The sequence below is a fragment of the Pelobates fuscus genome, chromosome 7 (genome assembly GCF_036172605.1).
Source record: "Pelobates fuscus isolate aPelFus1 chromosome 7, aPelFus1.pri, whole genome shotgun sequence".
Classification (NCBI taxonomy): domain Eukaryota; kingdom Metazoa; phylum Chordata; class Amphibia; order Anura; family Pelobatidae; genus Pelobates; species Pelobates fuscus.
Genome location: NC_086323.1, coordinates 15565165 through 15590508, shown reverse-complemented (window position 1 = coordinate 15590508; position 25344 = coordinate 15565165). Strand labels below are relative to the sequence as shown.

At 45.5% G+C, this 25344-nt stretch overlaps 31 non-coding genes across 31 annotated transcripts; all 31 read right to left on the bottom strand.

The window, feature by feature from the left end:
• Positions 1-76: 76 nt before the first annotated feature.
• LOC134569911 (U5 spliceosomal RNA) lies at positions 77-192 on the bottom strand. Its single transcript, XR_010084573.1, has one exon. It is a non-coding gene; the product is annotated as a U5 spliceosomal RNA (small nuclear RNA).
• Positions 193-646: 454 nt separating this feature from the next.
• Positions 647-760, bottom strand: LOC134570200 (U5 spliceosomal RNA). The gene has a single exon (XR_010084844.1). It is a non-coding gene; the product is annotated as a U5 spliceosomal RNA (small nuclear RNA).
• Positions 761-1213: 453 nt separating this feature from the next.
• LOC134569935 (U5 spliceosomal RNA) lies at positions 1214-1329 on the bottom strand. Its single transcript, XR_010084597.1, has one exon. It is a non-coding gene; the product is annotated as a U5 spliceosomal RNA (small nuclear RNA).
• Positions 1330-1785: 456 nt separating this feature from the next.
• LOC134569961 (U5 spliceosomal RNA) lies at positions 1786-1899 on the bottom strand. Its single transcript, XR_010084623.1, has one exon. It is a non-coding gene; the product is annotated as a U5 spliceosomal RNA (small nuclear RNA).
• A 498-nt stretch (positions 1900-2397) lies between these two features.
• LOC134569910 (U5 spliceosomal RNA) lies at positions 2398-2513 on the bottom strand. The gene has a single exon (XR_010084572.1). It is a non-coding gene; the product is annotated as a U5 spliceosomal RNA (small nuclear RNA).
• Positions 2514-2967: 454 nt separating this feature from the next.
• Positions 2968-3081, bottom strand: LOC134570491 (U5 spliceosomal RNA). Its single transcript, XR_010085116.1, has one exon. It is a non-coding gene; the product is annotated as a U5 spliceosomal RNA (small nuclear RNA).
• Positions 3082-3537: 456 nt separating this feature from the next.
• On the bottom strand, positions 3538-3651 carry LOC134569574 (U5 spliceosomal RNA). Its single transcript, XR_010084249.1, has one exon. It is a non-coding gene; the product is annotated as a U5 spliceosomal RNA (small nuclear RNA).
• Positions 3652-4106: 455 nt separating this feature from the next.
• On the bottom strand, positions 4107-4220 carry LOC134569500 (U5 spliceosomal RNA). Its single transcript, XR_010084175.1, has one exon. It is a non-coding gene; the product is annotated as a U5 spliceosomal RNA (small nuclear RNA).
• A 454-nt stretch (positions 4221-4674) lies between these two features.
• On the bottom strand, positions 4675-4788 carry LOC134569904 (U5 spliceosomal RNA). The gene has a single exon (XR_010084566.1). It is a non-coding gene; the product is annotated as a U5 spliceosomal RNA (small nuclear RNA).
• A 454-nt stretch (positions 4789-5242) lies between these two features.
• Positions 5243-5356, bottom strand: LOC134570479 (U5 spliceosomal RNA). The gene has a single exon (XR_010085105.1). It is a non-coding gene; the product is annotated as a U5 spliceosomal RNA (small nuclear RNA).
• A 456-nt stretch (positions 5357-5812) lies between these two features.
• Positions 5813-5926, bottom strand: LOC134569572 (U5 spliceosomal RNA). Its single transcript, XR_010084246.1, has one exon. It is a non-coding gene; the product is annotated as a U5 spliceosomal RNA (small nuclear RNA).
• A 455-nt stretch (positions 5927-6381) lies between these two features.
• On the bottom strand, positions 6382-6495 carry LOC134569499 (U5 spliceosomal RNA). The gene has a single exon (XR_010084174.1). It is a non-coding gene; the product is annotated as a U5 spliceosomal RNA (small nuclear RNA).
• A 454-nt stretch (positions 6496-6949) lies between these two features.
• Positions 6950-7063, bottom strand: LOC134569498 (U5 spliceosomal RNA). The gene has a single exon (XR_010084173.1). It is a non-coding gene; the product is annotated as a U5 spliceosomal RNA (small nuclear RNA).
• Positions 7064-7518: 455 nt separating this feature from the next.
• LOC134569744 (U5 spliceosomal RNA) lies at positions 7519-7632 on the bottom strand. The gene has a single exon (XR_010084411.1). It is a non-coding gene; the product is annotated as a U5 spliceosomal RNA (small nuclear RNA).
• A 450-nt stretch (positions 7633-8082) lies between these two features.
• On the bottom strand, positions 8083-8201 carry LOC134569905 (U5 spliceosomal RNA). Its single transcript, XR_010084567.1, has one exon. It is a non-coding gene; the product is annotated as a U5 spliceosomal RNA (small nuclear RNA).
• Positions 8202-8662: 461 nt separating this feature from the next.
• Positions 8663-8778, bottom strand: LOC134569845 (U5 spliceosomal RNA). Its single transcript, XR_010084511.1, has one exon. It is a non-coding gene; the product is annotated as a U5 spliceosomal RNA (small nuclear RNA).
• A 454-nt stretch (positions 8779-9232) lies between these two features.
• LOC134570199 (U5 spliceosomal RNA) lies at positions 9233-9346 on the bottom strand. The gene has a single exon (XR_010084843.1). It is a non-coding gene; the product is annotated as a U5 spliceosomal RNA (small nuclear RNA).
• A 1029-nt stretch (positions 9347-10375) lies between these two features.
• Positions 10376-10491, bottom strand: LOC134569934 (U5 spliceosomal RNA). Its single transcript, XR_010084596.1, has one exon. It is a non-coding gene; the product is annotated as a U5 spliceosomal RNA (small nuclear RNA).
• Positions 10492-10947: 456 nt separating this feature from the next.
• Positions 10948-11061, bottom strand: LOC134569635 (U5 spliceosomal RNA). The gene has a single exon (XR_010084307.1). It is a non-coding gene; the product is annotated as a U5 spliceosomal RNA (small nuclear RNA).
• Positions 11062-11519: 458 nt separating this feature from the next.
• Positions 11520-11633, bottom strand: LOC134569951 (U5 spliceosomal RNA). Its single transcript, XR_010084613.1, has one exon. It is a non-coding gene; the product is annotated as a U5 spliceosomal RNA (small nuclear RNA).
• A 459-nt stretch (positions 11634-12092) lies between these two features.
• LOC134569722 (U5 spliceosomal RNA) lies at positions 12093-12206 on the bottom strand. The gene has a single exon (XR_010084390.1). It is a non-coding gene; the product is annotated as a U5 spliceosomal RNA (small nuclear RNA).
• A 454-nt stretch (positions 12207-12660) lies between these two features.
• On the bottom strand, positions 12661-12774 carry LOC134569497 (U5 spliceosomal RNA). Its single transcript, XR_010084172.1, has one exon. It is a non-coding gene; the product is annotated as a U5 spliceosomal RNA (small nuclear RNA).
• A 453-nt stretch (positions 12775-13227) lies between these two features.
• On the bottom strand, positions 13228-13341 carry LOC134569495 (U5 spliceosomal RNA). Its single transcript, XR_010084171.1, has one exon. It is a non-coding gene; the product is annotated as a U5 spliceosomal RNA (small nuclear RNA).
• Positions 13342-13796: 455 nt separating this feature from the next.
• Positions 13797-13910, bottom strand: LOC134569925 (U5 spliceosomal RNA). Its single transcript, XR_010084587.1, has one exon. It is a non-coding gene; the product is annotated as a U5 spliceosomal RNA (small nuclear RNA).
• Positions 13911-14368: 458 nt separating this feature from the next.
• Positions 14369-14482, bottom strand: LOC134569812 (U5 spliceosomal RNA). The gene has a single exon (XR_010084479.1). It is a non-coding gene; the product is annotated as a U5 spliceosomal RNA (small nuclear RNA).
• A 7340-nt stretch (positions 14483-21822) lies between these two features.
• On the bottom strand, positions 21823-21936 carry LOC134569691 (U5 spliceosomal RNA). Its single transcript, XR_010084360.1, has one exon. It is a non-coding gene; the product is annotated as a U5 spliceosomal RNA (small nuclear RNA).
• Positions 21937-22389: 453 nt separating this feature from the next.
• On the bottom strand, positions 22390-22503 carry LOC134569899 (U5 spliceosomal RNA). Its single transcript, XR_010084561.1, has one exon. It is a non-coding gene; the product is annotated as a U5 spliceosomal RNA (small nuclear RNA).
• Positions 22504-23035: 532 nt separating this feature from the next.
• Positions 23036-23149, bottom strand: LOC134569917 (U5 spliceosomal RNA). Its single transcript, XR_010084579.1, has one exon. It is a non-coding gene; the product is annotated as a U5 spliceosomal RNA (small nuclear RNA).
• Positions 23150-23613: 464 nt separating this feature from the next.
• On the bottom strand, positions 23614-23727 carry LOC134569689 (U5 spliceosomal RNA). Its single transcript, XR_010084358.1, has one exon. It is a non-coding gene; the product is annotated as a U5 spliceosomal RNA (small nuclear RNA).
• A 529-nt stretch (positions 23728-24256) lies between these two features.
• Positions 24257-24370, bottom strand: LOC134569916 (U5 spliceosomal RNA). The gene has a single exon (XR_010084578.1). It is a non-coding gene; the product is annotated as a U5 spliceosomal RNA (small nuclear RNA).
• Positions 24371-24830: 460 nt separating this feature from the next.
• On the bottom strand, positions 24831-24944 carry LOC134569593 (U5 spliceosomal RNA). The gene has a single exon (XR_010084268.1). It is a non-coding gene; the product is annotated as a U5 spliceosomal RNA (small nuclear RNA).
• Positions 24945-25344: the final 400 nt, after the last annotated feature.

Sequence of the window (25344 nt, the reverse complement as noted above, 5' to 3'; positions counted from 1 at the left end):
TTTGCAACAACTTGGTGCTTAGAACCTCTTGGATCTCTGTTTAAGAAGTTTCTTCTACTTTGTTACAAGTTTAGCACAGCCAGTGTAAACTGGGCCTGAAAAAAATTGAGTGAAACTCGTGGTCGTTCCTCTCCACGGAAATCTTTAGTAAAAGGCGAAAGAATTATTCAATCTAAAGAGAAACCAGAGTATAAAGTCCATCCATCTGACAGCAGGCAAGGTGCGGAACCTGCCTTTTACACGTATGGTGAGCAACCCTACATTAAACTGTAACTTGGAGAATCTGCCATAAATATTATTGACCCCACTAAATATGTAAAAAAAGACAAAATATCTGGTGTTTTTTTAAGCTTGTATCATATTAACAGCAAAGGGAAGAGGAGCACAGCTGCTTGCAGTGCAACATGGGTATTCAAATGAGGCATGCCCACTGCTGACACGCCCCTAAATGCATGCTTGGTCTCTCGGCAGAGCCCTGCAGCTGTCAAGAATGCCAGAGCCTGAGGCATGCTTTGCCCGCAGTCAAAGATGCTGACATCATAAATAGGGAGCCAAAACTTTTTCTTTTTTTCGCAACAGCTTGGTGCTTAGAACCTCTTGGATCTCTGTTTAAGAAGTTTCTTCTACTTTTGTACAAGTTTAGCACAGCCAGTGTAAACTGGGCCTGAAAAAATTGAATGAAACTCGTGGTCGTTCCTCTCCACGGAAATCTTTAGTAAAAGGCGAAAGATTTATTCGATCTGAAGAGAAACCAGAGTATAAAGCCAATCCATCTGACAGCAGGCAAGGTGCGGAACCTGCCTTTTACACGTATGGTGAGCAACCCTACATTAAGCTGTAACTTGGAGAATCTGCCATAAATATTAATGACCCCACTAAATATGTAAAAATTAAAAAAAAATATATATATTTTTTTAGCTTGTATCATATTAACAGCAAAGGGAAGAGGAGCACAGCTGCTTGCAGTGCAACATGGGTATTCAAATGAGGCATGCCCACTGCTGACACGCTCCTAAATGCATGCTTGGTCTCACGGCAGAGCCCTGCAGCTGTCAAGAATGCCAGAGCCTGAGGCATGCTTTGCCCGCAGTCAAAGATGCTGACATCATAAATAGAGAGCCAAAACTTTTTCTTTTTTTTGCAACAACTTGGTGCTTAGAACCTCTTGGATCTCTGTTTAAGAAGTTTCTTCTACTTTTGTACAAGTTTAGCACAGCCAGTGTAAACTGGGCCTGAAAAAAATTGAGTGAAACTCGTGGTCGTTCCTCTCCACGGAAATCTTTAATAAAAAGCGAAAGATTTATTCGATCTGAAGAGAAACCAGAGTATAAAATCCATCCATCTGACAGCAGGCAAGGTGTGGAACCTGCCTTTTACACGTATGGTGAGCAACCCTACATTAAGCTTTAACTTGGAGAATCTGCCATAAATATTAATGACCCCACTAAATATGTAAAAAAAGAAAAAAAAATATATATATTTTTTTAAGCTTGTATCATATTAACAGCAAAGGGAAGAGGAGCACAGCTGCTTGCAGTGCAACATGGGTATTCAAATGAGGCATGCCCACTGCTGACACGCTCCTAAATGCATGCTTGGTCTCTCGGCAGAGCCCTGCAGCTGTCAAGAATGCCAGAGCCTGAGGCATGCTTTGCCCGCAGTCAAAGATGCTGACATCATAAATAGGGATCCAAAACGTTTTCTTTTTTTCGCAACAGCTTGGTGCTTAGAACCTCTTGGATCTCTGTTTAAGAAGTTTGTTCTACTTTTGTACAAGTTTAGCACAGCCAGTGTAAACTGGGCCTGAAAAAATTGAGTGAAACTCGTGGTCGTTCCTCTCCACGAAAATCTTTAGTAAAAGGCGAAAGATTTATTTGATCTGAAGAGAAATTAGAGTATAAAGTCCACCCATTTGACAGCAGGCAAGGTGCGGAACCTGCCTTTTACACGTATGGTGAGCAACCCTACATTAAGCTTTAACTTGGAGAATCTGCCATAAATATTAATGACCCCACTAAATATGTAAAAAAAGAAAAAAATATCTTTTTTTTTTTTTTTTAGCTTGTATCATATTAACAGCAAAGGGAAGAGGAGCACAGCTGCTTGCAGTGCAACATGGGTATTCAAATGAGGCATGCCCACTGCTGACACGCCCCTAAATGCATGCTTGGTCTCTCGGCAGAGCCCTGCAGCTGTCAAGAATGCCAGAGCCTGAGGCATGCTTTGCCTGCAGCTGTCAAGAATGCCAGAGCCTGAGGCATGCTTTGCCCGCAGTCAAAGATGCTGACATCATAAATAGGGAGCCAAAACTTTTTCTTTTTTTTGCAACAACTTGGTGCTTAGAACCTCTTGGATCTCTGTTTAAGAAGTTTCTTCTACTTTGTTACAAGTTTAGCACAGCCAGTGTAAACTGGGCCTGAAAAAAATTGAGTGAAACTCGTGGTCGTTCCTCTCCACGGAAATCTTTAGTAAAAGGCGAAAGAATTATTCAATCTAAAGAGAAACCAGAGTATAAAGTACATCCATCTGACAGCAGGCAAGGTGCGGAACCTGCCTTTTACACGTATGGTGAGCAACCCTACATTAAACTGTAACTTGGAGAATCTGCCATAAATATTATTGACCCCACTAAATATGTAAAAAAAGACAAAATATCTGGTGTTTTTTTAAGCTTGTATCATATTAACAGCAAAGGGAAGAGGAGCACAGCTGCTTGCAGTGCAACATGGGTATTCAAATGAGGCATGCCCACTGCTGACACGCCCCTAAATGCATGCTTGGTCTCTCGGCAGAGCCCTGCAGCTGTCAAGAATGCCAGAGCCTGAGGCATGCTTTGCCCGCAGTCAAAGATGCTGACATCATAAATAGGGAGCCAAAACTTTTTCTTTTTTTCGCAACAGCTTGGTGCTTAGAACCTCTTGGATCTCTGTTTAAGAAGTTTCTTCTACTTTTGTACAAGTTTAGCACAGCCAGTGTAAACTGGGCCTGAAAAAATTGAATGAAACTCGTGGTTGTTCCTCTCCACGGAAATCTTTAGTAAAAGGCGAAAGATTTATTCGATCTGAAGAGAAACCAGAGTATAAAGCCAATCCATCTGACAGCAGGCAAGGTGTGGAACCTGCCTTTTACACGTATGGTGAGCAACCCTACATTAAGCTTTAACTTGGAGAATCTGCCATAAATATTAATGACCCCACTAAATATGTAAAAAAAGAAAAAAAAATATATATATTTTTTTAAGCTTGTATCATATTAACAGCAAAGGGAAGAGGAGCACAGCTGCTTGCAGTGCAACATGGGTATTCAAATGAGGCATGCCCACTGCTGACACGCTCCTAAATGCATGCTTGGTCTCTCGGCAGAGCCCTGCAGCTGTCAAGAATGCCAGAGCCTGAGGCATGCTTTGCCCGCAGTCAAAGATGCTGACATCATAAATAGGGAGCCAAAACCTTTTCTTTTTTTTGCAACAACTTGGTGCTTAGAACCTCTTGGATCTCTGTTTAAGAAGTTTGTTCTACTTTTGTACAAGTTTAGCACAGCCAGTGTAAACTGGGCCTGAAAAAATTGAGTGAAACTCGTGGTCGTTCCTCTCCACGGAAATCTTTAGTAAAAGGCGAAAGATTTATTCAATCTGAAGAGAAACCAGAGTATAAAGTCCATCCATCTGACAGCAGGCAAGGTGCGGAACCTGCCTTTTACACGTATGGTGAGCAACCCTACATTAAGCTGTAACTTGGAGAATCTGCCATAAATATTAATGACCCCACTAAATATGTAAAAAAAGAAAAAAATATCTTTTTTTTTTTTAGCTTGTATCATATTAACAGCAAAGGGAAGAGGAGCACAGCTGCTTGCAGTGCAACATGGGTATTCAAATGAGGCATGCCCACTGCTGACACACCCCTAAATGCATGCTTGGTCTCTCGGCAGAGCCCCGCAGCTGTCAAGATTGCCAGAGCCTGAGGCATGCTTTGCCCGCAGTCAAAGATGCTGACATCATAAATAGGGAGCCAAAACTTTTTCCTTTTTTTTGCAACAACTTGGTGCTTAGAACCTCTTGGATCTCTGTTTAAGAAGTTTCTTCTACTTTTGTACAAGTTTAGCACAGCCAGTGTAAACTGGGCCTGAAAAAATTGAGTGAAACTCATGGTCGTTCCTCTCCACGGAAATCTTTAGTAAAAGGCGAAAGATTTATTCAATCTGAAGAGAAACCAGAGTATAAAGTCCATCCATCTGACAGCAGGCAAGGTGCGGAACCTGCCTTTTACACGTATGGTGAGCAACCCTACATTAAACTGTAACTTGGAGAATCTGCCATAAATATTAATGACCCCACTAAATATGTAAAAAAAGAAAAAATATCTGGGTTTTTTTTAAGATTGTATCATATTAACAGCAAAGGGAGGAGGAGCACAGCTGCTTGCAGTGCAACATGGGTATTCAAATGAGGCATGCCCACTGCTGACACGCCCCTAGATGCATGCTTGGTCTCTCGGCAGAGCCCTGCAGCTGTCAAGAATGCCAGAGCCTGAGGCATGCTTTGCCCGCATTCAAAGATGCTGACATCATAAATAGGGAGCCAAAACCTTTTCTTTTTTTTGCAACAACTTGGTGCTTAGATCCTCTTGGATCTCTGTTTAAGAAGTTTCTTCTACTTTTGTACAAGTTTAGCACAGCCAGTGTAAACTGGGCCTGAAAAAATTGAGTGAAACTCGTGGTCGTTCCTCTCCACGGAAATCTTTAGTAAAAGGCGAAAGAATTATTCAATCTAAAGAGAAACCAGAGTATAAAGTACATCCATCTGACATCAGGCAAGGTGCGGAACCTGCCTTTTACACGTATGGTGAGCAACCCTACATTAAACTGTAACTTGGAGAATCTGCCATAAATATTATTGACCCCACTAAATATGTAAAAAAAGACAAAATATCTGGTGTTTTTTTAAGCTTGTATCATATTAACAGCAAAGGGAAGAGGAGCACAGCTGCTTGCAGTGCAACATGGGTATTCAAATGAGGCATGCCCACTGCTGACACGCCCCTAAATGCATGCTTGGTCTCTCGGCAGAGCCCTGCAGCTGTCAAGAATGCCAGAGCCTGAGGCATGCTTTGCCCGCAGTCAAAGATGCTGACATCATAAATAGGGAGCCAAAACTTTTTCTTTTTTTCGCAACAGCTTGGTGCTTAGAACCTCTTGGATCTCTGTTTAAGAAGTTTCTTCTACTTTTGTACAAGTTTAGCACAGCCAGTGTAAACTGGGCCTGAAAAAATTGAATGAAACTCGTGGTTGTTCCTCTCCACGGAAATCTTTAGTAAAAGGCGAAAGATTTATTCGATCTGAAGAGAAACCAGAGTATAAAGCCAATCCATCTGACAGCAGGCAAGGTGTGGAACCTGCCTTTTACACGTATGGTGAGCAACCCTACATTAAGCTTTAACTTGGAGAATCTGCCATAAATATTAATGACCCCACTAAATATGTAAAAAAAGAAAAAAAAATATATATATTTTTTTAAGCTTGTATCATATTAACAGCAAAGGGAAGAGGAGCACAGCTGCTTGCAGTGCAACATGGGTATTCAAATGAGGCATGCCCACTGCTGACACGCTCCTAAATGCATGCTTGGTCTCTCGGCAGAGCCCTGCAGCTGTCAAGAATGCCAGAGCCTGAGGCATGCTTTGCCCGCAGTCAAAGATGCTGACATCATAAATAGGGAGCCAAAACCTTTTCTTTTTTTTGCAACAACTTGGTGCTTAGAACCTCTTGGATCTCTGTTTAAGAAGTTTGTTCTACTTTTGTACAAGTTTAGCACAGCCAGTGTAAACTGGGCCTGAAAAAATTGAGTGAAACTCGTGGTCGTTCCTCTCCACGGAAATCTTTAGTAAAAGGCGAAAGATTTATTCAATCTGAAGAGAAACCAGAGTATAAAGTCCATCCATCTGACAGCAGGCAAGGTGCGGAACCTGCCTTTTACACGTATGGTGAGCAACCCTACATTAAGCTGTAACTTGGAGAATCTGCCATAAATATTAATGACCCCACTAAATATGTAAAAAAAGAAAAAAATATCTTTTTTTTTTTTAGCTTGTATCATATTAACAGCAAAGGGAAGAGGAGCACAGCTGCTTGCAGTGCAACATGGGTATTCAAATGAGGCATGCCCACTGCTGACACACCCCTAAATGCATGCTTGGTCTCTCGGCAGAGCCCCGCAGCTGTCAAGATTGCCAGAGCCTGAGGCATGCTTTGCCCGCAGTCAAAGATGCTGACATCATAAATAGGGAGCCAAAACTTTTTCCTTTTTTTTGCAACAACTTGGTGCTTAGAACCTCTTGGATCTCTGTTTAAGAAGTTTCTTCTACTTTTGTACAAGTTTAGCACAGCCAGTGTAAACTGGGCCTGAAAAAATTGAGTGAAACTCATGGTCGTTCCTCTCCACGGAAATCTTTAGTAAAAGGCGAAAGATTTATTCAATCTGAAGAGAAACCAGAGTATAAAGTCCATCCATCTGACAGCAGGCAAGGTGCGGAACCTGCCTTTTACACGTATGGTGAGCAACCCTACATTAAACTGTAACTTGGAGAATCTGCCATAAATATTAATGACCCCACTAAATATGTAAAAAAAGAAAAAATATCTGGGTTTTTTTTAAGATTGTATCATATTAACAGCAAAGGGAGGAGGAGCACAGCTGCTTGCAGTGCAACATGGGTATTCAAATGAGGCATGCCCACTGCTGACACGCCCCTAGATGCATGCTTGGTCTCTCGGCAGAGCCCTGCAGCTGTCAAGAATGCCAGAGCCTGAGGCATGCTTTGCCCGCATTCAAAGATGCTGACATCATAAATAGGGAGCCAAAACCTTTTCTTTTTTTTGCAACAACTTGGTGCTTAGATCCTCTTGGATCTCTGTTTAAGAAGTTTCTTCTACTTTTGTACAAGTTTAGCACAGCCAGTGTAAACTGGGCCTGAAAAAATTGAGTGAAACTCATGGTCGTTCCTCTCCACGGAAATCTTTAGTAAAAGGCGAAAGATTTATTCAATCTGAAGAGAAACCAGAGTATAAAGTCCATCTATCTGACAGCAGGCAAGGTGCGGAACCTGCCTTTTACACGTATGGTGAGCAACCCTACATTAATCTGTAACTTGGAGAATCTGCCATAAATATTAATGACCCCACTAAATATGTAAAAAAAGACAAAATATCTGGTGTTTTTTTTAAGCTTGTATCATATTAACAGCAAAGGGAAGTGGAGCACAGCTGCTTGCAGTGCAACATGGGTATTCAAATGAGGCATGCCCACTGCTGACACACCCCTAAATGCATGCTTGGTCTCTCGGCAGAGCCCTGCAGCTGTCAAGAATGCCAGAGCCTGAGGCATGCTTTGCCCGCAGTCAAAGATGCTGACATCAGAAATAGGGAACCAAAACTTTTTCTTTTTTTCGCAACAGCTTGGTGCTTAGAACCTCTTGGATCTCTGTTTAAGAAGTTTCTTCTACTTTTGTACAAGTTTAGCACAGCCAGTGTAAACTGGGCCTGAAAAAATTGAGTGAAACTCATGGTCGTTCCTCACCACGGAAATCTTTAGTAAAAGGCGAAAGATTTATTCAATCTGAAGAGAAACCAGAGTATAAAGTCCATCTATCTGACAGCAGGCAAGGTGCGGAACCTGCCTTTTACACGTATGGTGAGCAACCCTACATTAAACTGTAACTTGGAGAATCTGCCATAAATATTAATGACCCCACTAAATATGTAAAAAAAGACAAAATATCTGGTGTTTTTTTTAAGCTTGTATCATATTAACAGCAAAGGGAAGAGGAGCACAGCTGCTTGCAGTGCAACATGGGTATTCAAATGAGGCATGCCCACTGCTGACACACCCCTAAATGCATGCTTGGTCTCTCGGCAGAGCCCTGCAGCTGTCAAGAATGCCAGAGCCTGAGGCATGCTTTGCCCGCAGTCAAAGATGCTGACATCATAAATAGGGAACCAAAACTTTTTCTTTTTTTCGCAACAGCTTGGTGCTTAGAACCTCTTGGATCTCTGTTTAAGAAGTTTCTTCTACTTTTGTACAAGTTTAGCACAGCTAGTGTAAACTGGGCCTGAAAAAATTGAGTGAAACTCGTGTTCATTCCTCTCCACGGAAATCTTTAGTAAAAGGCGAAAAATTTATTCAATCTGAAGAGAAACCAGAGTATAAAGTCCATCCATCTGACAGCAGGCAAGGTGCGGAACCTGCCTTTTACACGTATGGTGAGCAACCCTACATTAAGCTTTAACTTGGAGAATCTGCCATAAATATTAATGACCCCACTAAATATGTAAAAAAAGAAAAAAATATCTTTTTTTTTTTTTTTATTTTAGCTTGTATCATATTAACAGCAAAGGGAAGAGGAGCACAGCTGCTTGCAGTGCAACATGGGTATTCAAATGAGGCATGCCCACTGCTGACACGCCCCTAAATGCATGCTTGGTCTCTCGGCAGAGCCCTGCAGCTGTCAAGAATGCCAGAGCCTGATGCATGCTTTGCCCGCAGTCAAAGATGCTGACATCATAAATAGGGAGCCAAAACTTTTTCTTTTTTTTGCAACAACTTGGCACTTAGAACCTCTTGGATCTCTGTTTAAGAAGTTTCTTCTACTTTGTTACAAGTTTAGCACAGCCAGTGTAAACTGGGACTGAAAAAAATTGAGTGAAACTCGTGGTCGTTCCTCTCCACGGAAATCTTTAATAAAAGGCGAAAGATTTATTCGATCTGAAGAGAAACCAGAGTATAAAGTCCATCCATCTGACAGCAGGCAAGGTGCGGAACCTGCCTTTTACACGTATGGTGAGCAACCCTACATTAAACTGTAACTTGGAGAATCTGCCATAAATATTAATGACCCCACTAAATATGTAAAAAAAATACAAAATATCTGGTGTTTTTTTAAGCTTTATCATATTAACAGCAAAGGGAAGAGGAGCACAGCTGCTTGCATTGCAACATGGGTATTCAAATGAGGCATGCCCACTGCTGACACGCCCCTAATTGCATGCTTGGTCTCTCGGCAGAGCCCTGCAGCTGTCAAGAATGCCAGAGCCTGAGGCATGCTTTGCCCGCAGTCAAAGATGCTGACATCATAAATAGGGAGCCAAAACTTTTTCTTTTTTTCGCAACAGCTTGGTGCTTAGAACCTCTTGGATCTCTGTTTAAGAAGTTTCTTCTACTTTTGTACAAGTTTAGCACAGCCAGTGTAAACTGGGCCTGAAAAAATTGAATGAAACTCGTGGTCGTTCCTCTCCACGGAAATCTTTAGTAAAAGGCGAAAGATTTATTCGATCTGAAGAGAAACCAGAGTATAAAGCCAATCCATCTGACAGCAGGCAAGGTGCGGAACCTGCCTTTTACACGTATGGTGAGCAACCCTACATTAAGCTGTAACTTGGAGAATCTGCCATAAATATTAATGACCCCACTAAATATGTAAAAATTAAAAAAATATATATATTTTTTTAGCTTGTATCATATTAACAGCAAAGGGAAGAGGAGCACAGCTGCTTGCAGTGCAACATGGGTATTCAAATGAGGCATGCCCACTGCTGACACGCTCCTAAATGCATGCTTGGTCTCACGGCAGAGCCCTGCAGCTGTCAAGAATGCCAGAGCCTGAGGCATGCTTTGCCCGCAGTCAAAGATGCTGACATCATAAATAGAGAGCCAAAACTTTTTCTTTTTTTTTTTTTTTAAATTCTTTATTTTCATTGTGCATTAGCGGTACATTCCAGCTTGCATTGCCCCAACAGCTGGTGCAAGTTGTTCAATCAACAGGATTATCAATTGTCAACATAGATAACATGGCACATTTTTATAAATTATAATAACATATAAAGTAGTGTGTAGTAGAATTCTGCAATGCAATTCCTGCCTAGATATTACAAGGCTAGTGAACAATATGTAAGCATTGGGCAGGGTGCATTAAATGCCTCTTTTCCAAGGAGTTGGCTAGAAACCTATGGTCTGAGAGTAAGTGAGAGAGGCTTGAATCCCCCTGTATATTCGTAGGACGGCAATTACAGTTGTTCCTATGGTGGGGAAGGGTGGGTGGTTAAGTGGAGCCAGGGTGTGGGTATTTCTCTAGGAGGTGACGCACATGTCATAACTGTAACATAAAAGTAACTTTAACTTTCTAACGGTGGTCATGAAAAATTGTGTGACTGTGAACTATACAGAAAACACATCAGAATTACGTATTTAATGGAAAGTTCATGGCACCAAAGTGGAAGCAGTTCCTCCCCGCAAAACTTTTTCTTTTTTTTGCAACAACTTGGTGCTTAGAACCTCTTGGATCTCTGTTTAAGAAATTTCTTCTACTTTTGTACAAGTTTAGCACAGCCAGTGTAAACTGGGCCTGAAAAAAATTGAGTGAAACTCGTGGTCGTTCCTCTCCACGGAAATCTTTAATAAAAAGCGAAAGATTTATTCGATCTGAAGAGAAACCAGAGTATAAAATCCATCCATCTGACAGCAGGCAAGGTGTGGAACCTGCCTTTTACACGTATGGTGAGCAACCCTACATTAAGCTTTAACTTGGAGAATCTGCCATAAATATTAATGACCCCACTAAATATGTAAAAAAAGAAAAATATATATATATATTTTTTTAAGCTTGTATCATATTAACAGCAAAGGGAAGAGGAGCACAGCTGCTTGCAGTGCAACATGGGTATTCAAATGAGGCATGCCCACTGCTGACACGCTCCTAAATGCATGCTTGGTCTCTCGGCAGAGCCCTGCAGCTGTCAAGAATGCCAGAGCCTGAGGCATGCTTTGCCCGCAGTCAAAGATGCTGACATCATAAATAGGGATCCAAAACGTTTTCTTTTTTTCGCAACAGCTTGGTGCTTAGAACCTCTTGGATCTCTGTTTAAGAAGTTTCTTCTACTTTTGTACAAGTTTAGCACAGCCAGTGTAAACTGGGCCTGAAAAAATTGAGTGTAACTCGTGGTCGTTCCTCTCCACGGAAATCTTTAGTAAAAGGCGAAAGATTTATTCAATCTGAAGAGAAACCAGAGTATAAAGTCCATCCATTTGACAGCAGGCAAGGTGCGGAACCTGCCTTTAACACGTATGGTGAGCAACCCTACATTAAACTGTAACTTGGAGAATCTGCCATAAATATTAATGACCCCACTAAATATGTAAAAAAAGAAAAAAATATATATATATATTTTTTTTAGCTTGTATCATATTAACAGCAAAGGGAAGAGGAGCACAGCTGCTTGCATTGCAACATGGGTATTCAAATGAGGCATGCCCACTGCTGACACGCTCCTAAATGCATGCTTGGTCTCTCGGCAGAGCCCTGCAGCTGTCAAGAATGCCAGAGCCTGAGGCATGCTTTGCCCGCAGTCAAAGATGCTGACATCATAAATAGGGATCCAAAACATTTTCTTTTTTTCGCAACAGCTTGGTGCTTAGAACCTCTTGGATCTCTGTTTAAGAAGTTTTTTCTACTTTTGTACAAGTTTAGCACAGCCAGTGTAAACTGGGCCTGAAAAAATTGAGTGAAACTCGTGGTCATTCCTCTCCACGGAAATCTTTAGTAAAAAACGAAAGATTTATTCGATCTGAAGAGAAACCAGAGTATAAAGTCCATCCATTTGACAGCAGGCAAGGTGCGGAACCTGCCTTTTACACGTATGGTGAGCAACCCTACATTAAACTGTAACTTGGAGAATCTGCCATAAATATTAATGACCCCACTAAATATGTAAAAAAAGAAAAAAAAAATATATATATTTTTTTTTTAGCTTGTATCATATTAACAGCAAAGGGAAGAGGAGCACAGCTGCTTGCAGTGCAACATGGGCATTCAAATGAGGCATGCCCACTGCTGACACGCCCCTAAATGCATGCTTGGTCTCTCGGCAGAGCCCTGCAGCTGTCAAGAATGCCAGAGCCTGAGGCATGCTTTGCCCGCAGTCAAAGATGCTGACATCATAAATAGGGATCCAAAACTTTTTCTTTTTTTCGCAACAGCTTGGTGCTTAGAACCTCTTGGATCTCTGTTTAAGAAGTTTCTTCTACTTTTGTACAAGTTTAGCACAGCCAGTGTAAACTGGGCCTGAAAAAATTGAGTGAAACTCATGGTCGTTCCTCTCCACGGAAATCTTTAGTAAAAGGCGAAAGATTTATTCGATCTGAAGAAAAACTAGAGTATAAAGTCCATCCATCTGACAGCAGGCAAGGTGCGGAACCTGCCTTTTACATGTATGGTGAGCAACCCTACATTAAACTGTAACTTGGAGAATCTGCCATAAATATTAATGACCCCACTAAATATGTAAAAAAAGACAAAATATCTGGTGTTTTTTACGCTTGTATCATATTAACAGCAAAGGGAAGAGGAGCACAGCTGCTTGCAGTGCAACATGGGTATTCAAATGAGGCATGCCCACTGCTGACACACCCCTAAATGCATGCTTGGTCTCTCGGCAGAGCCCTGCAGCTGTCAAGATTGCCAGAGCCTGAGGCATGCTTTGCCCGCAGTCAAAGATGCTGACATCATAAATAGGGAGCCAAAACTTTTTCCTTTTTTTTGCAACAACTTGGTGCTTAGAACCTCTTGGATCTCTGTTTAAGAAGTTTCTTCTACTTTTGTACAAGTTTAGCACAGCCAGTGTAAACTGGGCCTGAAAAAATTGAGTGAAACTCATGGTCGTTCCTCTCCACGGAAATCTTTAGTAAAAGGCGAAAGATTTATTCAATCTGAAGAGAAACCAGAGTATAAAGTCCATCCATCTGACAGCAGGCAAGGTGCGGAACCTGCCTTTTACACGTATGGTGAGCAACCCTACATTAAACTGTAACTTGGAGAATCTGCCATAAATATTAATGACCCCACTAAATATGTAAAAAAAAAAAAATATCTGGGGTTTTTTTAAGATTGTATCAAATTAACAGCAAAGGGAGGAGGAGCACAGCTGCTTGCAGTGCAACATGGGTATTCAAATGAGGCATGCCCACTGCTGACACGCCCCTAGATGCATGCTTGGTCTCTCGGCAGAGCCCTGCAGCTGTCAAGAATGCCAGAGCCTGAGGCATGCTTTGCCCGCAGTCAAAGATGCTGACATCATAAATAGGGAGCCAAAACTTTTTCTTTTTTTTGCAACAACTTGGTGCTTAGATCCTCTTGGATCTCTGTTTAAGAAGTTTCTTCTACTTTTGTACAAGTTTAGCACAGCCAGTGTAAACTGGGCCTGAAAAAATTGAGTGAAACTCATGGTCGTTCCTCTCCACGGAAATCTTTAGTAAAAGGCGAAAGATTTATTCAATCTGAAGAGAAACCAGAGTATAAAGTCCATCTATCTGACAGCAGGCAAGGTGCGGAACCTGCCTTTTACACGTATGGTGAGCAACCCTACATTAAACTGTAACTTGGAGAATCTGCCATAAATATTAATGACCCCACTAAATATGTAAAAAAAGACAAAATATCTGGTGTGTTTTTTAAGCTTGTATCATATTAACAGCAAAGGGAAGAGGAGCACAGCTGCTTGCAGTGCAACATGGGTATTCAAATGAGGCATGCCCACTGCTGACACAGCCCTAAATGCATGCTTGGTCTCTCGGCAGAGCCCTGCAGCTGTCAAGAATGCCAGAGCCTGAGGCATGCTTTGCCCGCAGTCAAAGATGCTGACATCATAAATAGGGAACCAAAACTTTTTCTTTTTTTCGCAACAGCTTGGTGCTTAGAACCTCTTGGATCTCTGTTTAAGAAGTTTCTTCTACTTTTGTACAAGTTTAGCACAGCCAGTGTAAACTGGGCCTGAAAAAATTGAGTGAAACTCGTGGTCGTTCCCCTCCACGGAAATCTTTAGTAAAAGGCGAAAGATTTATTTGATTTGAAGAGAAACCAGATTATAAAGTCCATCCATCTGACAGCAGGCAAGGTGCGGAACCTGCCTTTTACACGTATGGTGAGCAACCCTACATTAAACTGTAACTTGGAGAATCTGCCATAAATATTAATGACCCCACTAAATATGTAAAAAAAAAGACAAAATATCTGTTTTTTTTTAAGCTTGTATCATATTAACAGCAAAGGGAAGAGGAGCACAGCTGCTTGCAGTGCAACATGGGTATTCAAATGAGGCATGCCCACTGCTGACACGCCCCTAAATGCATGCTTGGTCTCTCGGCAGAGCCCTGCATGTGTCAAGAATGCCAGAGCCTGAGGCATGCTTTGCCCGCAGTCAAAAAACTTTTTTTTGCTTTGCCCGCAGTCAAAAAACTTTTTCTTTTTTTCGCAACAGCTTGGTGCTTAGAACCTCTTGGATCTCTGTTTAAGAAGTTTCTTCTACTTTTGTACAAGTTTAGCACAGCCAGTGTAAACTGGGCCTGAAAAAATTGAGTGAAACTCGTGGTCGTTCTTCTCCACGGAAATCTTTAGTAAAAGGCGAAAGATTTATTCGATCTGAAGAGAAACCAGAGTATAAAGTCCATCCATCTGACAGCAGGCAAGGTGCGGAACCTGCCTTTTACACGTATGGTGAGCAACCCTACATTAAGCTGTAATTTGGAGAATCTGCCATAAATATTAATGACCCCACTAAATATGTAAAAAAATAAAAAATATCTGTTTTTTTTTTTAAGCTTGTATCATATTAACAGCAAAGGGAAGAGGAGCACAGCTGCTTGCAGTGCAACATGGGTATTCAAATGAGGCATGCCCACTGCTGACACGCCCCTAAATGCATGCTTGGTCTCTCGGCAGAGCCCTGCAGCTGTCAAGAATGCCAGAGCCTGAGTCATGAAGCCCATGGAACAGTGAAACAGGGGAGTGGGCCTTGACAAGGCCAGGAAGTGGGCAGGTGGAAAATTATGGGATGGTTTAGGGTGGGGCTAAGTAGGGGAGGAGTCAGGTAGTGTAAATAGGCGGCCATCTTAAGTGAGGAGCCAGTTAATCTGAATTGCACTGACCTGTCATTTGTGGCTGGTCGGCGGAGTTCTTTTCTTTTTTCTCCCTCTGCAGGTAATGGCGTCACTGGAGGAGATTCTGGACGGAGTTCGGGCGGCGGTTCGTGACAGAGGAATGGCGTGGCTGCATGAACAGATCGGGGCTGCTGCCACCCACGCGGAGGGACCGGAGAGGAGGTCAGCGCGGAGGACCAGGCCGCCGCAGAGGTTGAGCCCAGGGGAGGCCCCTGCGGCCCGGCGGCGGAGGAGCCCTTCGGCGGTCGGCGGGTCGGCTGCCGGACCGAGCACAGCGGCGGAGGACGGAGTGCGGCGGGCGCCATCGGGCGGACCCGCCGGGCAGGCGACAGCGGGCGCGAAGTGGAGGCCACGAGGTCCAAAGGCGCCCCGCATAATGGCGGCCGGCGGGACAGCAGGAAGTGGGAGTGCTGCAACGCCAGCGGACCATGCGGCTGCGGATGGCATCACCCACGCGGCCAGTGGGCAACAGACGGAGCGTCCCGGTGAGTCAACCTCCAGCGGTATCACTGAGGGGCAAAAGGGGAACGCCAAACGGGTTCCCATAGTACAAGCGGTCCGCCAGGCATTGCGGGGAGACCAGGTCAGCAGGGGATCCGAAGGGGCGGCCGGAGGGAGGATCAGAACTGAGCACAGTGGAATGGGAGGAGAAAGCAGCGGAGCGGGTCGGGCAGCTCAAAGGTTTTCGGGAGCTAGGAAGGCGACAGGCGGCCTATCCCAGGGGGTCCTGGCGGAGTCAGACAGGGCGGCCGGAGAGAGGCCAGGCGCAGCGGCTGTGGGAGAGCCGGTGGGTTCGACGCGCCACAGGGAAGCAAGGGGCGGCAGTATAGAGCGGGGGGGCCCATCCGGCTGCCCCCAGGTACGGCCAAGTGACAGGGAAGCGGCAGTAAGGGGCAGGGCGGCGAGCGGCGCAGCAGCAGCGCCAGGTGCAGCAGTGACAGGAGCTGGTCAGGAAGACAGGAGAGCAGGGACAGGAGCCATTCACGGCTAGGCTGCAGCGAGTCAAGGTTCAGCGCCAGGGAGAGGAGAAGGAGATCCAGGTCAGAGGAAGGGAGGCGGAGCAGGAGGCGCAGTGCATCGGGATCTTCGGAGAGGAGCTTCAGGGAGCAGCGGCGGGGAGGACACAGCAAGGGAGGTCGGAGGGAGCTGAGGAGAGGATCCAGGGCAGTCGGAGAAGAGCGTGGGGAGGAAGGGCGGGTAGGGAGCTACTCGGGCAGACTACCCAGGATGTCTTCTCCTTACAGGTCACGGAGTAACTCACCAGCGGTTCCGAGGCGGGACCAGGCGGGCAGGAGTCGGCGACTATTGGGAGCTCCAGTGTCTGAAATGGCGGATGGAGGGACTGCAACCCCGCGGCCTGCGGCGGCCAGGGGCATCAGCGGTGTGTCTTCCTCTACACCACACCCTGGGACATTCATACACTGTTGTTTGAAGTCATTCATAGATTCATGGTCAGAGGATAGGGAACCACTTAGGTTCGATAAGGTTTGGTCAGCAGGTGACGGCAGCGGGTCTGGGTTGGAGAGGGCGACCTCAGGAGTGACAGGTGGTAATGGGGAGGAAACAAGGCCCACTGATAAGCCCGATGGATCGTCGGCGGGGGACGGGGTACTTGACGTGACGGGTGGGGACATTGCGGACGCAGCGCGTCAGAATGTACATGTGTCCTTCGCGGGGCCGTTAGGTTGCCATTTGAAAGGGGAGGTGAAAGAGAAGATTGCGAAAGGGGAATTCGTGGAAATATTTTCCCTTCTTCCCCTGGAGGAATTCTTAGATTTAAAAGAGGAGGACAAGAAGGACGCCAAGAAAGATGAGGAGGAGAAAAGGCGGAGGTATCGGAAGATACCGAAGACCTTCGGCAATTGGCTACGGGCCTTTTGCATTTTGGCTAGTGTTATTGGGGAGAAGCGGCCGGAGTGCTGCTCGCAGTTGTTTTGTTACTTAGACGGAATTGGGGACGCATACCGCACCTATGGGGGGTTGGCATGGTGGAGGTACGATGAGCAGTTCCGTCAGCGACTGGCGGCCAACCCTTCCATGCGCTGTGACCAAATGGACCTGCCGCTGTGGATGCGGTTAATGATGGCGCAAAAGAATGCGCCCTTTCCAGGGACTGCCGGCACCGCTGTCGGGGGGGCGGTGGCGGCAGGTCAAAAGAAAGGTAACTGCTGGGCTTACAACGAGGGACAGTGTAAGTGGGGATCCGCTTGTAGATTCCGGCATGAATGCTCAGGGTGCGGCGGGACCCACGGGGTCAACAGGTGTTTCAAGAAGGGTAAGTCGGCCGCAGGGGGGGGAGCAACGGGAGCGGTCGCTCCCGCAGCTTCCGCTGGGGGTGTCACCAGTGAAAGTAGGCACGATGTTGCCTTGGCTAAGGCAATACGCTGATCAAGCAGTAGCAGAATTCCTTAGGGCGGGCTTTGCCGGGGGTTTTAAAATTCCCTTCAAAGCCACGGGGCCGGGTGCACCTTGTGAGAACCTCAGGTCGGTCAGGGAACACCCGGGGGTGGTGCGGGAGAAATTAGCCAAGGAAGTCCAATTGGGGAGGATGGCGGGGCCATTTCCGGCCCCGCCCTTGGCGAATCTGAGGTTGTCACCATTGGGGGTGGTCCCTAAGAAGGAAGAGGGAAAGTTCCGTTTGATTCATCATTTATCGCACCCAAAGGGGTCTTCGGTGAATGATGACATCGACGCCGACCTATGCTCGGTCTCCTACACGTCATTCGACAAAGCCGTCGAGCTGGTTAGGAGAGCAGGGCGCGGGGCGCTGATGGCCAAGGTGGACGTGGAGGCGGCTTTCCGGCTGCTGCCCATACACCCGGACTGTCACCACCTGTTGGGGTGTCACTTTGAGGGTGAAATCTTCGTGGACTTGTGTCTGCCTATGGGTTGTTCCATCTCTTGTGCCTACTTCGAGAGGTTTAGTACCTTCTTGGAATGGGTGGTGCACATGGAATCGGCGGGGGGTGCCGTAGTGCACTACTTGGATGATTTTCTGTGTGTCGGCCCACGGGACTCTGAGCGGTGCGCTCAGGTACTGAGGGTGTTCCAGCGGGTGGCTCATACCTTCGGGGTGCCGTTGGCTGGGGACAAGACGATGGGCCCCACCACGTGCCTTAGCTTCTTGGGACTCGAAATTGATTCGGAGCTCGGGGAATGCAGGTGGCCTAGTGACAAGCTGCGGCATCTGCGACAGCTAGTGGCAATAGTCAAGGGGGCGAGGAAAGTGACCTTGCAGGGGCTCCAATCCCTCGTGGGGAGCCTCAATTTTGCGTGCAGGGTGATCCCCATGGGGAGGATATTTTGTCGGAGGTTGGCACAAGCAACCAGTGGAGTGCGGCGGCCGTCTCACTACATTCGGGTGTCAGCCGAGATGAAAGACGATTTGGGGGTTTGGGAACAGTTTTTGGGCAACTTTAACGGGAAAGTGTTCTTTCGGGAACCGACGGTGTCGTCGGCCGCGATGAAGTTGTTTACAGACGCTTCCGGCAGCATTGGTTTTGGGGCCTACTTGGCGGGTAAGTGGTGCGCGGAGGCGTGGCCGGAACCGTGGAAGGTGAGTCCTCTGATTAAGAACTTAGCATTCTTGGAGTTGTTTCCCATCGTTGTCGCAGTGGTTCTCTGGGGTACGGAGTTGGCTAACAAAAAGGTGGTATTCTACTCCGATAACATGGCGGTAGTGCAAGCGATTAATAGCTTGACCGCCTCGTCGCCCCCGGTAGTATGCTTGCTGCGAAAACTGGTGCTTGGTTGTATGTCATTCAACATAGTGTTCAGGGCTAGGCACATCCCGGGGCTCCAGAATGTGGTGGCTGACTCACTGTCTCGTTTTCAGTGGGAACGCTTTCGGGAGGCAGCACCGGACGCGCAGGCCCAAGGGCAGGAGTGCCCGGGTGTGATGTGGCAACTCGGGATGGCCTGCTTGGAGACTGTGTGAGGAGGTCACTGGCGCCGAGCACTTGGTCGTCTTACATAAAGGTTTGGAAGCTATGGGACGAGACGGTGGCTCAGGTGGGTAGCGCCCCTACGGAGGGGCAACGCTTGGATGCACTTTTATGGTTGCTCTGTCGATTGTTTGCGGCTCAGGCGTCGCCTGCCATGGTGGACAGACACCTATCTGCCTTGGCTTTCCTGTTTAAATTCAATGGCTGGGTTGATGATACAAAGCACTTCCTGGTCCGTCAAGCAGTGAAGGGATTCAAGAGGGGGAAGAAAACTGTGGACACGCGTAGGCCAGTGTCCTTTGATTTGTTGCGGGAGCTGGTGGGGGTTCTACCGGGAATTTGCAGCTCCACGTTCGAGGTAACGTTGTTCACGGTGGCATTTGTGTGGGCTTTTTTCGGTGCATTTCGGATCGGGGAGTTGGTCAGCGCAAACAAGATGGGTCTTGGGGGTCTTCAGCTCGCAGATGTGGAGGTTCGTAGGGACAGGGTGCAAATTCAGTTGCGCCGCTCGAAGACGGACATTTTTGGTAAAGGTTGCACAATTGTGCTGTTCGGGTTGCCTGGTTCTGGGGTGTGCCCAGTGGAAACGGGGTCGGAGTACCGGGCATTGCGCCCGGGGGGTGATGGTTGCTTCCTTGTGCACCAAGACGGCTCGGCCCTGTCGCGTTTCCAGTTTACGAGGGTGTTTCGGATGGGAGTAAGTAAGCTGGGCCTGGAGCCTGGGCAATTTGGGACTCACTCCTTTAGAATTGGGGCGGCGACCGAGGCCGCACGGTTGGGACTGGGGGATGAGAGGATTAAACGCATTGGGAGGTGGGAATCCTTGCGTTTTCGATCATACGTTAGACCGGATAGGCTGGTGTGAGAGAGGCAGTGTTATGCTGTGATGGAAGTGGAATCCATCTGTTTGGTATTAACGTGTTTTTCTTTGCAGGATGGAAGGTGTGGATCTGGGGGCACTCGTATATCTATTGGGCTTAGAAGAGGGCTGCTGTTCGGAGAAGTGGAGCACAGCTCGGTTTTCTTCCAGGAGAAGTGTCAATTTCATGGTTCGGCTTTAGGGGGTTTAGCTGGCAAAGCCTTAGTAGCACGTTGTTTAGCAGGTTGACCGGAGGGTCCTCACCAGACATAGTTTTAATACACGGGGGTGGGAATGATTTGGGTCTGATTCCGCAAAGGGAGTTGGTTAGACGGATGAAGAGAGACGTTGATCGGCTGTTGGACCTGGTCCCTGGCGTGGTGGTGGTGTGGTCGGAAATGGTCCCCCGTTTCACGTGGCGGCACGCCAGGGATCCAGCTGCAGTGGCTCGATGCAGGGGCAAGGTTAACAGGGCAATGGCGAGCTTTGTGCGGCGAGTGGGGGGCATTGTAGTTCGGCATAGGGAACTGGAAGACATGTTGCCGGGTTATTTTAGGAGAGACGGGGTACACTTGTCGGACGTGGGTTGTGACTTGCTCAACCTAGGCTTTCAGGAAGGGATTAGCTTGGCCCTGTTTCAGGGTGGTGGGGGGCGCACATGTCCTTAAGGGATCAAGTCATGTGCTATGGCGGAACAGGGCGTGTTAAAGCCAGGAGTTAGCTGGAATTGGGAATGGACAGGCCAAGGCCTAGGCTGGAGTAGGCCAGATGGATTAGAGTGTTGGTAGGTTCAAGCTCTTTGGTGGCTTCGAACCTAGGGGGTAGGGGTGTCTGGGTACACCCCTACAGTTAACAGTATGGTTTTGGGGCCTCTCTGGTAGGCCGTGTGTTACTAGTTATATGTTAAGTGAATGTTAATTATTGTTCAAAAGATAGGGTCATTGTCAGGGGTATTGTGCGGGGGGATAGTAATATAATGTTAGCTGGACAATGACCCTAAATTGTTAATTTATTTATTTATATATTTAATAATTAATAAAGCTGTGGACGTTATAATCCAACAGATAAATTTGGTGTCAGTGTTTTATTTAAGGTAAAACTAAAAGTAGCACCTGCCGAATAACGACGGTGCATATGTCATGAAGCCCATGGAACAGTGAAACAGGGGAGTGGGCCTTGACAAGGCCAGGAAGTGGGCAGGTGGAAAATTATGGGATGGTTTAGGGTGGGGCTAAGTAGGGGAGGAGTCAGGTAGTGTAAATAGGCGGCCATCTTAAGTGAGGAGCCAGTTAATCTGAATTGCACTGACCTGTCACTTGTCCCTCCCTCCCTCCCTCCCTATAGTTGAGGTTTGATCCCGTTTAGTCACAGCGGCGGGAACAGGGCGTGTTAAAGCCAGGAGTTAGCTGGAATTGGGAATGGACAGGCCAAGGCCTAGGCTGGAGTAGGCCAGATGGATTAGAGTGTTGGTAGGTTCAAGCTCTTCGGTGGCTTCGAACCTAGGGGGTAGGGGTGTCTGGGTACACCCCTACAGTTAACAGTATGGTTTTGGGGCCTCTCTGGTAGGCCGTGTGTTACTAGTTATATGTTAAGTGAATGTTAATTATTGTTCAAAAGATAGGGTCATTGTCAGGGGTATTGTGCGGGGGGATAGTAATATAATGTTAGCTGGACAATGACCCTAAATTGTTAATTTATTTATTTATATATTTAATAATTAATAAAGCTGTGGACGTTATAATCCAACAGATAAATTTGGTGTCAGTGTTTTATTTAAGGTAAAACTAAAAGTAGCACCTGCCGAATAACGACGGTGCATATGTCATGCTTTGCCCGCAGTCAAAGATGCTGACATCATAAATAGGGAACCAAAACTTTTTCTTTTTTTCGCAACAGCTTTGTGCTTAGAACCTCTTGGATCTCTGTTTAACCCCTTAAGAACCAAGCTTCTGGAATAAAAGGGAATCATGACATGTCACACACGTCATGTGTCCTTAAGGAGTTAAGAAGTTTCTTCTACTTTTGTACAAGTTTAGCACAGCCAGTGTAAACTGGGCCTGAAAAAATTGAGTGAAACTCATGGTCGTTCCTCTCCACGGAAATCTTTAGTAAAAGGCGAAAGATTTATTCGATTTGAAGAGAAACCAGATTATAAAGTCCATCCATCTGACAGCAGGCAAGGTGCGGAACCTGCCTTTTACGCGTATGGTGAGCAACCCTACATTAAACTGTAACTTGGAGAATCTGCCATAAATATTAATGACCCCACTAAATATGTAAAAAAAGAAAAAATATCTGTTTTTTTTTAAGCTTGTATCATATTAACAGCAAAGGGAAGAGGAGCACAGCTGCTTGCAGTGCAACATGGGTATTCAAATGAGGCATGCCCACTGCTGACACACCCCTAAATGCATGCTTGGTCTCTCGGCAGAGCCCTGCAGCTGTCAAGAATGCCAGAGCCTGAGGCATGCTTTGCCCGCAGTCAAAGATGCTGACATCATAAATAGGGAACCAAAACTTTTTCTTTTTTTCGCAACAGCTTGGTGCTTAAAACCTCTTGGATCTCTGTTTAAGAAGTTTCTTCTACTTTTGTACAAGTTTAGCACAGCCAGTGTAAACTGGGCCTGAAAAAATTGAGTGAAACTCGTGGTCAATCCTCTCCACGGAAATCTTTAGTAAAAGGCGAAAGATTTATTCGATCTGAAGGAAATCCAGAGTATAAAGTCCATCCATCTGACAGCAGGCAAGGTGCGGAACCTGCCTTTTACACGTATGGTGAGCAACCCTACATTAAACTGTAACTTGGAGAATCTGCCATAAATATTAATGACCCCACTAAATATGTAAAAAAAGAAAAAAATATATATATATTTTTTTTAGCTTGTATCATATTAACAGCAAAGGGAAGAGGAGCACAGCTGCTTGCAGTGCAACATGGGTATTCAAATGAGGCATGCCCACTGCTGACACGCCCCTAAATGCATGCTTGGTCTCTCGGCAGAGCCCTGCAGCTGTCAAGAATGCCAGAGCCTGAGGCATGCTTTGCCCGCAGTCAAAGATGCTGACATCATAAATAGGGAACCAAAACTTTTTCTTTTTTTCGCAACAGCTTGGTGCTTAGAACCTCTTGGATCTCTGTTTAACCCCTTAAGGACCAAGCTTCTGGAATAAAAGGGAATCGTGACATGTCACACACGTCATATGTCCTTAAGGGGTTAAGAAGTTTCTTCTACTTTTGTACAAGTTTAGCACAGCCAGTGTAAACTGGGCCTGAAAAAATTGAGTGAAACTCGTGGTCGTTCCTCTCCACGGAAATCTTTAGTAAAAGGCGAAAGAATAATTCGATCTGAAGAGAAACCAGAGTATAAAATCCATCCATCTGACAGCAGGCAAGGTGTGGAACCTGCCTTTCACACGTATGGTGAGCAACCCTACATTAAGCTTTAACTTGGAGAATCTGCCATAAATATTAATGACCCCACTAAATATGTAAAAAAAGAAAAAAATATCTTTTTTTTTTTTTTTTTTTTTTAGCTTGTATCATGTTAACAGCAAAGGGAAGAGGAGCACAGCTGCTTGCAGTGCAACATGGGTAATCAAATGAGGCATGCCCACTGCTGACACACCCCTAAATGCATGCTTGGTCTCTCGGCAGAGCCCTGCAACAGTCAAGAATGCCAGAACCTGAGGCATGCTTTGCCAGCAGTCAAAGATGCTGACATCATAAATAGGGATCCAAAACTTTTTCTTTTTTTTGCAACAACTTGGTGCTTAGATCCTCTTGGATCTCTGTTTAAGAAGTTTCTTCTACTTTTGTACAAGTTTAGCACAGCCAGTGTAAACTGGGCCTGAAAAAATTGAGTGAAACTCATGGTCGTTCCTCTCCACGGAAATCTTTAGTAAAAGGCGAAAGATTTATTCGATTTGAAGAGAAACCAGATTATAAAGTCCATCCATCTGACAGCAGGCAAGGTGCGGAACCTGCCTTTTACACGTATGGTGAGCAACCCTACATTAAACTGTAACTTGGAGAATCTGCCATAAATATTAATGACCCCACTAAATATGTAAAAAAAGAAAAAATATCTGTTTTTTTTTAAGCTTGTATCATATTAACAGCAAAGGGAAGAGGAGCACAGCTGCTTGCAGTGCAACATGGGTATTCAAATGAGGCATGCCCACTGCTGACACGCCCCTAAATGCATGCTTGGTCTCTCGGCAGAGCCCTGCAGCTGTCAAGAATGCCAGAGCCTGAGGCATGCTTTGCCCGCAGTCAAAGATGCTGACATCATAAATAGGGAACCAAAACTTTTTCTTTTTTTCGCAACAGCTTGGTGCTTAGAACCTCTTGGATCTCTGTTTAACCCCTTAAGGACCAAGCTTCTGGAATAAAAGGGAATCATGACATGTCACACACGTCATGTGTCCTTAAGGGGTTAAGAAGTTTCTTCTACTTTTGTACAAGTTTAGCACAGCCAGTGTAAACTGGGCCTGAAAAAATTGAGTGAAACTCGTGGTCGTTCCTCTCCACGGAAATCTTTAGTAAAAGGCGAAAGAATAATTCGATCTGAAGAGAAACCAGAGTATAAAATCCATCCATCTGACAGCAGGCAAGGTGTGGAACCTGCCTTTCACACGTATGGTGAGCAACCCTACATTAAGCTTTAACTTGGAGAATCTGCCATAAATATTAATGACCCCACTAAATATGTAAAAAAAGAAAAAAAAATCTGTTTTTTTTTTTTTTTTAGCTTGTATCATGTTAACAGCAAAGGGAAGAGGAGCACAGCTGCTTGCAGTGCAACATGGGTATTCAAATGAGGCATGCCCACTGCTGACACACCCCTAAATGCATGCTTGGTCTCTCGGCAGAGCCCTGCAACAGTCAAGAATGCCAGAGCCTGAGGCATGCTTTGCCCGCAGTCAAAGATGCTGACATCATAAATAGGGATCCAAAACTTTTTCTTTTTTTTGCAACAACTTGGTGCTTAGATCCTCTTGGATCTCTGTTTAAGAAGTTTCTTCTACTTTTGTACAAGTTTAGCACAGCCAGTGTAAACTGGGCCTGAAAAAATTGAGTGAAACTCATGGTCGTTCCTCTCCACGGAAATCTTTAGTAAAAGGCGAAAGATTTATTCGATCTGAAGGGAAACCAGAGTATAAAGTCCATCCATCTGACAGCAGGCAAGGTGCGGAACCTGCCTTTTACACGTATGGTGAGCAACCCTACATTAAGCTGTAACTTGGAGAATCTGACATAAATATTAATGACCCCACTAAATATGTAAAAATAGACAAAATATCTGTTTTTTTTTTAAGCTTGTATCATATTAACAGCAAAGGGAAGAGGAGCACAGCTGCTTGCAGTGCAACATGGGTATTCAAATGAGGCATGCCCACTGCTGACACGCCCCTAAATGCATGCTTGGTCTCTCGGCAGAGCCCTGCAGCTGTCAAGAATGCCAGAGCCTGAGGCATGCTTTGCCCGCAGTCAAAGATGCTGACATCATAAATAGGGAACCAAAACTTTTTCTTTTTTTCGCAACAGCTTGGTGCTTAGA